Genomic DNA, 14,097 nt, shown 5'->3' with positions numbered 1-14,097 from the left:
ATAAACAATCATCCCACGAAACGCACTGATTACCCTATTATCGGAATGGATTCTCCTTCTTCTGACATGCGCAGATGTTTCAAAGGGCCTCGCATCTGTGGACGTACAGTAATTGTTTCTTATATATGAAACTTTACTGATAATAATCTATGCACTTGCGCCACCTTTCATATGAGTTACCTGGGTATTGCGTTATTTGAAAGATCCGGTTGATGGTATTTTTGGTTTTTATTAGTGCTTTAAAAAAAAAAAAAGAAGACCATTCCCACTATTGTTTTAATATGGCTAAAACTGTCCAAGTTGCTTTTTTGCGCATTCAATATTTTCTAACATTTGAACTTGGTAAAATTATCTGTACATTTTTCTATTTCCCTGTAACGTTTTTTATCATTAAAATTCTATCATTCCTTGGGCAAAATTCTCGTGATATCAAGGTAATTAACATATCACATTAATTCGCATGTGATAGTTTGTAGATACCTGTTTAGTCTCTAATTAGTAAGCGACGCTAAATCAGTAAAGGCTTATAGGTTCCATTCTCATTATCGGCCATAAGAATTTTTTTTTCAGGGTTTATTTTTTCCTTTTTTATTTGCCGGCATATTTTGAAATTGTTTTTTTTTGGGGGGGGGGGGAGGAAGGGAGCGGTAAAAATAAGCAGGGTTTTTATTTTCATCAGAAGAAACGAGCTTTTTAATGTTTCGAATCAGAAAAGTGACCATTGAATAGATACTTACACGTGTGTATATAATACCGATTAGAAACACGTGCTATTTTTATATAGTACGTCAAGAAATGCCCTCAGCTCCTCCTAAGTTTCGAAAATCCACCATTAATAGTCACAGATAACTGAGCTCGTGGATGTCGATGATCAAAGCATCAGGGCAAGAAAAGCAGATAAGTGCTGCCACCTCATGATCTTGAATTCTAACTTTTGTATTATTGTCTGAACTGTTGTTAATTCTACAGTAGATTTTTTTTTTTTTTTAGTTCCGGATTAAAAATCCTATTTGCTTGTGCCAACGATCGACTAACTCGGGAACGATTGGAAAAAAAAATCCTCTAGACGGTGATTGTATTTGAATGTGTAACTTGTAGTTTGAAATACGTATTTAAACTTAAAGACAATAGTCAATCTAGGATTAACTAAGTTTGCGCTGCGGTCAACATTAACTGGTGGGAGTAACTTTTAATTGCTTCTCAATGTACAGTAAAATTTTGCGAGTTCTGTCAACAGCTACAACGTCTCTTCCAGCACAGATGTTATCAAGAAAGAACCGCTCTCTCCCATTCCATTTACTTTTTTTTTTTTGGCCAATTTCTATTGGCTTATATATTTCCAAGATTTTTATCCTCCCCCCCCCTTGTGAATAAGTTTGTTCATCAAAACATGTAAAGATAATTAGTATAATTCATAGAGGAAATATAACTTTGCGATTGCTTTTTAAAGGGAAGTTAATGCTATCCGATACGTGAAAACGGAAAGGGTAGGGTCTGGTAGAGTCTTGTACACTGGAGGAATAGTACTGGAGTTATATCATCCAGAATTCACCTGGAGTGAGCCAGTAGGATGCATCTCTTTTAGTTGAAATAAGTTGCAATGCGTCCGAAACACGAGACATTTTGGACCAATGCATCAAGGTTTTATTCCTCCAGTTGTTTGTTTTCGGGAAAGAGAAAAAATTGATTGTTAACATCTGACAGATATAACATACTACAATCATATTAACTACCTCTGGAAAAAGTAGCGAATAGTTTTTCTTCCCTTGTGTACGTATTCATGTTATTTACTATCTTTCGTGAGTGAAAGTCATATTAAAAATTCTTTTGCGAATACATCTGTTTATTTTTATATATTTTTGTAGCCTCCAAACTTGTGGCATTGTTTGTCTTCTGTTATTTTGCGGTCTATCTGATAGCCAGCAGGCAGGTAATCAGGGGAATAAAAGAGGTAAGAGTTAATCAAATTTAAGTTAAACTGACTAGTCTTTTTAATGAAGAAAGCATGCTCACAGTTGTAGAGTTATAATTATTTGAATATTTGTTTTATACAGAGTGTTTTAAAAATAACATTACTGTTTTTATACAGCTTTAAAAAATAATAAAATGAAAATAAGTGCTGTTTCTTGAGGTCTGGGCAACAATCTTCTCAGTAGACTGTTCACTAAGGAATTACATTTTTTTTTTGTTACGACAGAAGTATCGAATATCATACTTAGAAAAGTACCAGTCTATGAATGAGTGAGGAAACAAGATCAGGTTTGAAACCTAAGTGAACGTGGTGTGCAAGTCGCAAAGTTTTTCACACGCGATGGTACGAAAGATCTTAAAAGGTTTTCATCTAAAGCCATACATATTATGAGTTTTGAAAGCCATCACAGATGTCGATAGGGCTCCGTCAGGTATTTTGTGCTAATGTTTTGGAGCAGATTGAAAGTAGATTTCTGAAGTCTGTACTTTTAGTGAGGAGTATACATTTAATGTGAATGGTAAAGATAATAAGCACCTAAGATTTTGGAAAGTATCTTCTTATTATTATTCCTTCCCTCCTCTTTTACCTTGCGGTAAAAGAGGAGGGAAGGTAGTAAGCCCTATGTCTCCCGGTGTGTCCTATGTCAGTAGATGCGTGTGTTCATTGGCCGGTTTTGCCTGTTTGGGGAGACAAAAAACCAGAGTTTCCGGGTGAAAAAAAACCCTACCGTCGTATGAGACTGGCTAACTCGCCTTCAGTCGAAAGAGACCAGATAAAGGTTCCTCACGTCACTGACGGGAATCGAATCCAGGTCTTTCCGACCAAAGGGTTTCGTCTATACTGACTGAGCTACGGACGCTAGGAAAGTGAGTAAAAGTTCAAAACTGAATGTTTATTTTATTTTATTTATTTATTTTATTTTCCGGGCCTTGAGTAACAAGGATATGTCCTTCTTTTTCTCAAAGGCAAACATTATTGTAAACTTGAACACGCGTGAAATGTTTCTCGCCCTGCAAATCTTTGATTTATAGCCGACATTTTTCAAGCAAAACAGAATCTCATTTCCATGTCGATGAGTGCGGGTACCTCGGTGCCATTTTCCATGGTCAGCGGATTGGTGAAGGTGATCTGTGGATACCTTCTCCTCTGCTAGCATTTGAAGATTTGCAAACGTGTATCTTTTATCTGAAAATGTTATTACTTATGGACGATTTTTGCAAGCCTAGCTACAGAAGTCACGCTAGACATTCTACGTCTCGGCTAGGAAGAAACTGTCTTACTGCGACTCGTGTCATCGGCTGTACACTAGTCGTGTGACGGCTAAAAGTTGCATCGAAATTTTGTAATTCTAAAAGATCTTACGTAATTCAATACAGGAAAACCTTCCTTAACGCGAATTCGATATGCTCGATAATTAGTTAGCGCGATTGAGTGAAATGATGCAATTTCTCGCTTTAAGCAAGTGATTAATCAGTTAACGCGATTTTTTTAAGTTATGCAAAATTTTACGTTACGCGAAATTTTTTGTCGCCAATCTGCAGCGAGCGGAAAAGCTGGAAGTTATTAAGAGACATGAAAGTGGCACTAGTAATACAGTGATTGTGCGAGACCTGGGATACAGCGAGTCTACAGTCTACAAGGAAAAGTTGCTACTGCTTCTTTAAGCATGCAGATCACCTGAAATAGAAGCCATTTAATGATCGAGATGGAGCGTCTTCTATCACTCTGAATTGAGGATTATAACCAAAATAGAATGCCTAAATTAGTACAGGAAATATTCAGGCAAAAGCTCTCAATATTTTTACCTCATTGATGGTTTGACCGTTTTAAAAATCGAACTGGACTGCATAACGTAAGAATAAACTGGAGAATCTGCTAGTGCTGATAAAGATTCTGTGGCCAAGTTTCGTGAAGAATTGCAAATGATAATTCAGGAAGGTAATTATTCGACGTCTACGAAATTGGTCTCTTTTGGAAGCGTATGCCAAAAAAAAAAACTTTCCTGGCTAAAACTGAAGCATCTCGAGCAGGATGCAAAGTATCTAAAGATCGTCTTACGCTTTTATTAGGAGGCAATGCAGAAGGCGAATTTAAACTCAAGCCTATGTTAGTTTATCGTGCGCAAAATCCAAGATCTAACATTTTGAAGAAATCAGCACAATTGAAAAAGAGCTTGGATTTAATGAACTGGATAATGAAGATGTGAGAAATTTGCTTGATTCCCATTCAAAACAGTTAAACGATAATGAAAGCCTTCAACTAGAAGAATAGCTTCCATATGAAGAAGATAAGAAGTCCGAACAAGAAGAGAATGTTACTACTAAGAAGCTAACTTGAGATAGTTTTCAATCACATTGAGTATGCTAAGGAAATTTTGTTTGATGCTGATATGGAACGAAGCTTCAAAGTCCGCCGAAATATTGATAAAGCGATCGCCAGCAATCGCAAATTGCATGACAAGATGAAAAGTCGAGCACGATTCAAACATCTTTACTTTTTTATTTATTATTTTTTTTTATTTTTGGTAAAAAAAAAGTAGCTAGTCAAATGTTTAGACATTAAATGAAAATTTAAGCAATTGATTTTATTAACTTTGATAATTTTATCCTCTAATATAATTTATACTGTATTTTGTTTCCAAATTTACGCCAACTGATGGATGAATTATAATTATTCCTATTGTTAATTGCATTCGCTTAACGCAATTTCGTTTAGCGCGCATTAATTGATGGATTAATTAATCGCGTTAAGCGAGGTTTCCTGTAGATCCATTTTATGTAACTCAATAGTTTCAGTCGAAATTGTCAAGAGTCTTCATAAATCTGCATAGCGGATCGCTATGATCAATTATATAAATTTGTGATAATAAGATTGATATTTGATCATATTCGGTAATCCATAAAGCTGTTCAAGAAATGGAAGTTGCACTATTGCATATTCATAAGGTCTTCTGGTAAATATTCTAAAAAGGGTTTTCTATTCTAAAGAGAAGGTTTTCAACTTTAATGTTCATCAAACGAAGAACTTCTGCCTGCAGCGGTGTAACTAACATTATTCTTGCACCTCCCCAACTAAATTTCAACTGATAAAAACCTTGACTTAACTCTTGAATTGCGTTTTTTAGCATTGCTGCTGAAGAAACTAAGATTATGAAATCGGCGTATAGTCTGACCAGTCAGAAAAACGAATATAGTGGGAAAAATCAGTTTATTTCAGGCAGGAAAATATGTGTCTCTTTCTTAAGAGTTGAAAAAGCCCTTATCAAGGTTCATGCTAGATTGGACTCGAACGCAGCTCCTACCAACTAGAGGGAGCATCGTCATTACCTACCGAGCTACCAAGGCTTCTCATACTTTGGAAGGAAATGGACAATAGTATTTGGAGACAATTGCACACACTCCATCTCAGATTCCAATCAATAACCAAAGCTGTAGTAATGAACATACTAGGTAATGACTTTGGCTGGAAATTTCTAGATTTAATGTTATAATACGTGAAGAATTTTTATAACTAAAACTCTTGCATCAAAGATGAGTTTGCTCTTGTATTGAAGGACAGGATTTTACTTATGAAATTTCATTTTCATTCTTCGAACCAGACGAACGAAAAAGAGAATACATACAATTAACAATCACATCATACTAGTCAAGACATTAGTTATCTCGTAACTGCAACAAACAGTGAAGCTTACAGGAATATCATGAACTTAAACTTTGGCATAATGGAATTGGTGAAAAAGCTTGACCCAGTACAGTGATGTCTTATCTCTGCAGATAAAAACTGGTTTGAAATTTTCGGACTACGTACACAGAACAATGGACCTTATATCATATTCAAAGGAGTGATCATTTTGGTGCCTACTTCGCTTTCATACAAGATCATTCTTATTTGGAATGACTTGGATTCGAAGTCTGTCCAAAAACATCTTTTTTCAGGCTTCAAGACTGAATCAAACTTTTATCTGACTGATTGCAAGAGTTACATGCAATTAACAGAACTAACACTCTCGCTTGGTGACCTTATATGCTTTGCCATTAATTGCAAAACAACTTGCACCAACTAACGCTTCGTAATCGTAGTTTTCGTGTACAAAATCTTAGTGACCTGGCGTAATTGGCCTAATCTAACAACTTTGCTTTATTTTCTCTTTCCTCTGCTTTCCGTATGACATTGAACCATTTGCTGACCTTGTATTAATGTGAAAATAAGGAATGCTGCATAATTTTAAAAATTGAACGCTGCTAGATTAGGATATAAAGAGTAGTCTTCTTGATAGCCGATGCCATTGTCCGCTTTTCGGTAATGTGGTATTTAAAGGAATAATATATATACTTAGAGAGTTCTCTTTGCCCTGAAAAGCCAATTTAACTGAAATTTCCATAGTCTTTGGTCTCCATTCATTCTTTAATTTACCATGTATTTTCCTTTGAATTATAGCCATTTTCAATGCGGAAATATACAAACGCAAATTGCTGTCAATTTTGGGTAAATAGTTGTTATTGCAAAATGTGATAAGTCATCAGTTTTTGCTTGTTGAAGCATACTAACAACCGCACATCATTTTAAAAACACCACAGTACATATTTTCTGCATGATGCAATTTTACCTGTCATATTATACACCCATGATGAAGCGGGCCTTTGCCTTGACATTTCCTGAGTAACAAACCAGTTAGTAACAATCAAAGATTTAAAAAAGAAATAAAAAGCCTAGCTCTTTGCGGTTGGATGAAGTACCATGCAGTCGTAACTTGGAGCACATAGTAGGTTATCGGATGTCATGTACTTAATATTTAAAATGACAAATTTCTCAAGCATTTCAGGCTATTTACATGCGCCATATTCTTTGGCCCATATAACACGATGGCACTGGTTAAATATATCGTAGTAGCAGCCAATACAAAACTTAACTGTGAAATTAGGTAGATTTGAGTAATAATGCAAAGATGTGATTTTGAACTCTGCATTTATATTTAATAAGTCAAAGGTATGCGTGGCTGTCCAGATTTGCCTACTTCCTTGACTGTAGAGTGGTGTTATGTGTTTTAAACATACTGAGTCTACTGTATTTCCCACAAGTTTGCAAAATGGTCTACTCAGGCTTAATTCTCAGTCTATTTTTATATGTTATAGTCCACGTAAGTTCCCATCGAAAGGCTGTTGTAGATATTTCCCTTTGACATCAAAGGGAAATGCGTCAATTTAATGCTTTATTTGAACAAATTTGGAATAACAAAGGTCCATATTTCTTGTCCAAGAAATAAAATTAACGCTTGTGTTACGGATAGTGATACCCTAACAGGCTTTTTCTGCTTTATCACTATTATCTTCGATTTGGCACTTTGCGAATAATAAAACCAGTGACGATATCATCCTTTTGTTAAACCTGTTTTGAGAATTTCATTAAACTGGCTGACATTATATACATTTTAGGATTTTAAGAGATCTGATATTTAAAAAAAAATAAACAAATAAACCATACTAATTACTACACACTTATCTTAGACATTTTGCATTCTTTGCATAATCTAGATAATTAAAAAAGGTCCTATCAAAGTCGAAACCAATGGGTTTATTTATTTGAAATCACAAATTATATAATTTGATTCCAAATACGACATTTATGAATTTGTCCAGCCAAAGTGGTAGCACGAGAATAAAAGAACATATAATTCAAATCACCTTAAGTAGAACGGTCTTGTTGCCGAATCCTGTTTAAAACAACAACGTGTATTTTGTTCTTTGGAGAGTTGGTCACGCTTGTGGGCGATAATCTGCCTTCAATTGAAAAAGTTCTTGTTAATTCGAATGAAAATTTCCCCGATGAAAGATTTTATTACTTATGAAATCTAGCTAACTAACTGTAAGACACTCATACAACAAACATAGTTTAACAGCAATTTCTGCCTTAGATGTAAGTAATTGCAATCGAACATATTTGCTATATGCATAGTTAACACAATCGAATGCCGATTAACATTTTTCATATCGGTTCAATCAGATTACATTTACATAAATAAAAAAAAAATAAAAAAGATCTCGTTGGAATCATCTCCTCCACTCTAAAATTTTTATCTACGTTTCCAGTTCATTTACGTTACAATACTTGAAATTATGATTGCTGAATTCAGTTTTGTTTAAAATGGTCGGAGTGGAATGTCCACTAAATGGCAAACTGTTAAGTATTCTCATAGATCAGGTGATTCAATTAAAAGTACAGCCTCCGTGTTTGGGGGAATAAAGCTTTGACAATATAATCAAGGAGTTTAGAAGTCTTTATGTGAAAAAAAAAAGTTTGATAACTACTTTTATAAGAAAAGATTGAAAGAAAGATCTTATAAGAAAGACTGATTTTTTTTACAACCTCTATGCGATGCTTTATTTTTAGAATTCTGGCCAGAAGATGGTTCTATGGATGGTGATGACGGTGACCAACATCCTTGGAGGCTTAGGAGGACTAGCCTTAATGTTAATAGAATATCAGGTAAGGCACCGATCCATTTTGTACATTGGAACGGGAATTTTTGAAATGAAACCTTTTCATTATCTAAACTTGGGCATAGATGAAATTTAAGACTAACATGAATTTGTTTCAGTGTCTTGATTACGAACACACCAGTAAACGTTCTTTGTGTGAGAACAATGATAAGTTTTATTGTTTAATTTGATTCTGTGAAAACAGATCAGTTTGTCAGTGAAAAAAATACAGCTGAATAATTAATTCTAAATAATTTATTTTCCCCTTTCTTTCAAATGCATTCTTTGCTCTTTCTATTGCGAATTTTCTATCGACATGTTCTTATCTATAAGAAAACTGTTGAGGAATAACTTTTTATAACTGCGGTTAACTATAATTTTAACTTCGTTGTGCCATTTAAAAGCTAGCTTGAGAATTAGTATGGGCAGTGAAACAGAAGTACCCATTCGTTTAAAAATCATCTTGCTGAAATGAATTTCCCTATATTACTCGAAATATAAACAGAAAAGAAAATGTCCTATAGTTCAATATGGGGCATTTTCTTTTTGTGTTTAATATTAAATTTTAACTAATTTTATTTTATTAGAAAATAAACATGACAGAAGTCCTTAAATAAAAGAGCCTATTGGCTCTTTTATTTAAGGACTTCAGATCAAACATTGTTTGCCAAAATAATGTGGGATTTAATATCCCCTTCATTTAAATAATGACAGAAGTCTTTTTTTTATACTTCCAATCTTTAGCCGGAAGATAATTTTAACTTGGCTAGCTTACTGGTTATCGGAATGGAGGCCTTGCTGATAATGATCGTGGTGATTCTCCTGGTGAGTTTAAATTTATCTCGTTTAATACAACTTAATGAAAAGAAAGATACAGAAACACAAATTGATAAGTCATATTTTTGCCTTTTTTCGAAGCTGTAGACACAATTATTTTCCCTTTTTTGCTGAAGAATAATTATTGAAAGCAGACTATTGATAATTTTCGAATAACTGCTCCACATGGACTCTCCATTAGGTTTGTAGAATGCAAAAAAAAATCCTTGCTAACAAACTTTCACGCTGTTTCGCATGAAAGGAAATGAGCACATTAGAAGTGCCATCAGGAGCACAGCGGCATGCTAGAGGTGAAAGTTCAGAGAACTACCGATGTGTTAAGACACCTGGGGTGTAACAGATCATACAGTAATAGCCTGTATTATTTGGATTGCTCATACGCATTTATCAAGCAGAGACCTTAATTTCTGTTCTCATCCAGTCGCATGTCTGGAGATTTCAGACAAAACTGAAATTCCTTACAAATAAAATTGTTGATATAAATAAATTTCTGTAATGCCTTTTTTAAAATTCCCCATAGAGAATAATCAGACTGTCCTAACTTTTTGAAGATTGATAGGCAGCTCAGCTCCATCCTTAGCCATCACTTATAGCTTCCCAGGGTTCTCAATGGTTTCATGGGCATTCTGGTTGGAGATTACTTCAGCCAACTCCACCATTTGGTGGTCTCTAACACTGTATATTAGTCTAAAATGTGAGTTCTGCGGTAGCGTTTTTTAGCTGCGAGGCATAAAACCAATTTTGCAGGAGGAAAATCAGTTCTGTTTGCCAGTGCCAAAGATTAATTCAAAAGCCAGCTAAAAAAAAAAAAAAGTCCTACAAAAAGTTCTACTCAGACCGGAATAGAATTTAACGGTCTTCCTTTTGATGGTCTAGCGCTATGGAAGAAAATGGTGTTTTCACAAATATATATAATAACTAGGGGAGGGATACCCCCCTGGCGTCTACGGCGCCCAACCCCCCAAGTGCCGGCCTACCAGTCCGGTTCTCCTTGAATTCTGATTACTCGAATTTTGAAGACTCGACACTCAGGGTAACCCCTGAGTTTTAAAAAACGTGACATAAAAAGCTTATCATTTTATATATATATAGGGTAGATATATATATTATTTTTATAAAATTCAAAAGTTTACTATAATTGTGTAATACCATCTTTAATAGAAATTAAAAATATTTGACTTTTGATAAATGTCAAATATTTTTAATTTGACATTTATCCAAAGTCAAATATTTTTACTTAGCACAAGTAGATTTTTAAAATAATCTTAAGAGATAACTCTAGAAATTGGCACTTATGAATTAAAAAATTCTTTTTAAAAACGTTTCTTTGACTTATCCTTTATTCAAATAGCAAAAATGTTAATTATTTATTCATACTACCAAAGTCAATATAAATCGAATGGTCTGTTAGATTTTTCTTTCGCAGATTTGAAGATACTGTACATTCCCCAGTAAGAATTTAATTTTCTTTAAAAGCTAAGCATATTGATATATAATAAACTACAAAATGTCTTACGAAACTTTAGACCTTATTTTATATAAAAACAATTGAAAGTGTTTATTCAAATTATTTAATTTTTGAAATATTTGGAAAATTCTACTAGTAACTTTAAATACGGACACTAGCTCTTTTTAATAGTGTTGGGATTTTGGAAATTAGTTTTCGTTTCAGAGGTGTATCGTCATAGTCTCTCAAGCGTTCTTGTCAGTTTAATTGGATTTCATTTTTTATAGATATTATTGTTCCTCTCTTCCTCTTAATGAAATGTTAAACAGCTTAACTGTAACTTGGGCTATGTTATCGTTAAAAGAAATTGAAAAGTCCTGAGGTTTTTGGGGATCAGTGACGCCATGCCCTGTTTATTAGATCTCTTAAATAGTATGAAAATCAGGGAAGGTATAACCCAGTTTCTCTCACTCTTGTACACCCGGAGAAAGCCTCGTGCAGGAATATCTTTTTCAACATCTTCGAGAGTGCTCGAGTAGTAAAACCGAGTATGTCTATGATATATCTACCGAAGAACCACTACTAGATCGATAAATGGATTTTTATTTCTGTTTCAGGTTTGTAGAATGTAGAAATTAAGGTCTCTGCTTCTGGTTTGTTTCGTATCTCACTCCCACTCATTGTAATTCAACATATCCCTTTCCAGGAGCACAGGAGTTCCTATCCCCTACATTCAAGTTCTGGCTATAGCCATGTAAGCGCATAGCCTGTCGACTGCTCCATTTGCCCTGGTTGGAAACACTTGTTCAATTCGCGTCTAGAACGCAAGGAACGTTTTATGCTTTTCGACTGAACTTCTCATAAAGTATGAAGATTTCCCCTTTCCGTTAAACTGGAGATTTTCATCACGCAAGAGAAACAAATCGGTCATATTAGTATACTGGACTCGTAGCCTTAAGGCTTTTATTTTCTTTTTCTTTTCCAGGAGAGTTAATAGGAAACTATTAAATGTTAGTTAACAGCATGGGCTAGCCAGAAGGATCTTTCTTAAAAGATCACTGGTGTAGGACTCTGCCATTTCTCACATCAAGGCCTGATGATAGGCATTTATGATGAAAACGGGTGAGTTCTTGGCTCTAGATACATTTATCGCGCAATTTTTGATAAATTCCACAAACCCACGCACAGAATGTGCTTTTGTCATTCACGAAAGGCTGTAAGCAAATACTGCTGGTGGATTAAGGGTTAAATAGTTCCGGAAGTCTGGCCTAGAGTCTAAACATATTTCAAGTCTACTTTTTTTTTCTTTTTTCAAGCCACTTCAGTCCTATTAAATCCTGTGGTGATCTCACATCAAGTGACGAAATTCTATTATTCAAGGACTTTCAGAACCAGCCATGACACGATGAGATCCACGGGTACACTCTCTATCCACTGTCAAGCAGGTCGTCAGTGGAGCTCTTGCAAGGTTTTTGAAAGAGGAAACTTCTTCTCTCACCTTTCATGAATGGACATTCCAACTCCATCACTTTCCTTTTTTCTTCCAACTTTAACTTTTTTTTAATGTAGTATTTAAGAGATAAGCCAGTTTAATGGATTTCAATAGGTTTAATATATTCCTTTTTTTGGAGGGGGGGATATTTTTTGGATCTGTTTTAGTATCACTTATAACTTTCAGTCGATTGTTATTTATGTCAATATTAACTATTTGTAATAATTTTTTTTTTTTCAGATGTATTCTTTGGTATGTGTTTTATCTTACTTTGAGACTATTAAAGAAAACAACACAGGTAAGAAAAGGATTAATTGCCTTTCTATATCGTTTAGATGAATATTTTATGTGTTCATGGTTTATTTTGGAGGCTAATATGGATACTATTGATACTTTGGATACTATTAATCAATGGAATATGAAAACTGGTTCCATTATCTGGTTTTTGACAAGTACTAGCAATCTGACACTTCCATGTTAATTTTAGGAAAGTTCAATTGCATCCCCGTGTTGAATAAACGCTTATAGAATCCACTAATGCTTACAATTAATGACTTTCATGACCTTCCCATGACTTTCTTCTGCTTCTGTTTAATTATTTTTCTTATATACAACATTTCTTTTACAACACCGGTAAAAAGTTAAAACCAGTATTATACCAGTATCGTCAGCATACACAATATAATCAGCAAATAACGTCTAATTAACTTTCCTCCTTCTCTTATATGTTGTCGAATATTCAGTTAACCCAGTAGCGCAGTCAGGGTTTAGCCTGGGGCGGGGGGGGGCTAGTTGAGTTGACGATTTGAGAATACACACTACGCATCACATACGACCTATGACCGAGCATCTGCAGTGATAGCTAATTCATAAGTAGTATGGAAATAGAAGACACGACACAACATAAATTTAAAAAAAAATGAATTTTATTAATTAGGAAAAGATTTTTGGAAAATTTTCTAGTGTTTTTTTTTTTTTGGGGGGGGGGGGGAAACAGGGCCCTTGGCCCCTCCTCTGGGTGTGCCACTGAGTTAACCAGAAATAAATGTAATAAAGCACATTGGGAAAGTGGATATTAAAGATCCAACATTATTTCAAAGCTGAATGTTTATAGAAACTTATGAAAGTTTCGTAAAATTTGACCTGGAGCTTACGAGAATTCAAAGGAATAAATAAATGGTCTCTCTCTGTGTGTGTGTGTGTGTGTGTGTGTGTGTGTGTGTGTGTGTGTGTGTGTGTGTGTGTGTGTGTGTGTGTGTGTGTGTTGCTCGCATGTTCTTTAGGATATAAAAATCAAATCAGCTAGAATACTTTGATCAAACTTATTTTTAGCTTTCATAATATCAGTTGTTTATCTTAAGAATATCCTTTGAGGCTCCAAATACTCCGGGAAAAAAAATTATGGCAGTAAAAGCAAGTTCATTACAATAAAGTAACCATGTTCAATAGTCGGCTCCCCCCCCCCGCCCGAATATAAATTGATTATTATTACGTAGAGATAAACTAATGTACGTTTCTTTCCTGTATAGATCTGATTTAGAATGAGGAAAGAAATTAAGAAGAAATACTGAAGGCCTGCTCGAAGTATCCAAAGGCATTTTTTGTTATTTCCTGGACAGTCTCTAATAAATACAGTTCATTGAAATCCAGTAAGGAAATTCGTGTTGAGCTGTAATTAAAAACACTGAAGTAGGAAAGTGGGAAGCACTGCTCTGGATATTCAGCAATTAACACAGAAAATTTCTCCTTTGGCAGTTTTGTTTTTCTTGAAATAAAATTTCTACCTAAATCTCATTCAGTTTGATTCCTATCTAAATGATTTCATTTTTAGAATTTTAAGATGAACTCATAAAACTGTTGTCAATGTCGTACA

The 14,097-nt window shown here is 34.6% G+C and overlaps 1 long non-coding RNA gene across 1 annotated transcript; it reads left to right on the top strand.

Annotated features, from left to right (window-relative positions):
- Positions 1-8,363: 8,363 nt before the first annotated feature.
- On the top strand, positions 8,364-13,848 carry LOC150103931 (uncharacterized). The gene is made up of 4 exons (XR_016548669.1): positions 8,364-8,455; positions 9,193-9,273; positions 12,465-12,522; positions 13,754-13,848. It is a non-coding gene; the product is annotated as an uncharacterized LOC150103931 (long non-coding RNA).
- Positions 13,849-14,097: the final 249 nt, after the last annotated feature.

The sequence above is a fragment of the Typopeltis vanoorti genome, chromosome 8 (genome assembly GCF_054136105.1).
Source record: "Typopeltis vanoorti isolate ZY-2024b chromosome 8, IOZ_Tvanoo_1.0, whole genome shotgun sequence".
NCBI classification, from domain to species: domain Eukaryota; kingdom Metazoa; phylum Arthropoda; class Arachnida; order Uropygi; family Thelyphonidae; genus Typopeltis; species Typopeltis vanoorti.
This window is presented reverse-complemented; position numbering and strand designations above follow the sequence as displayed.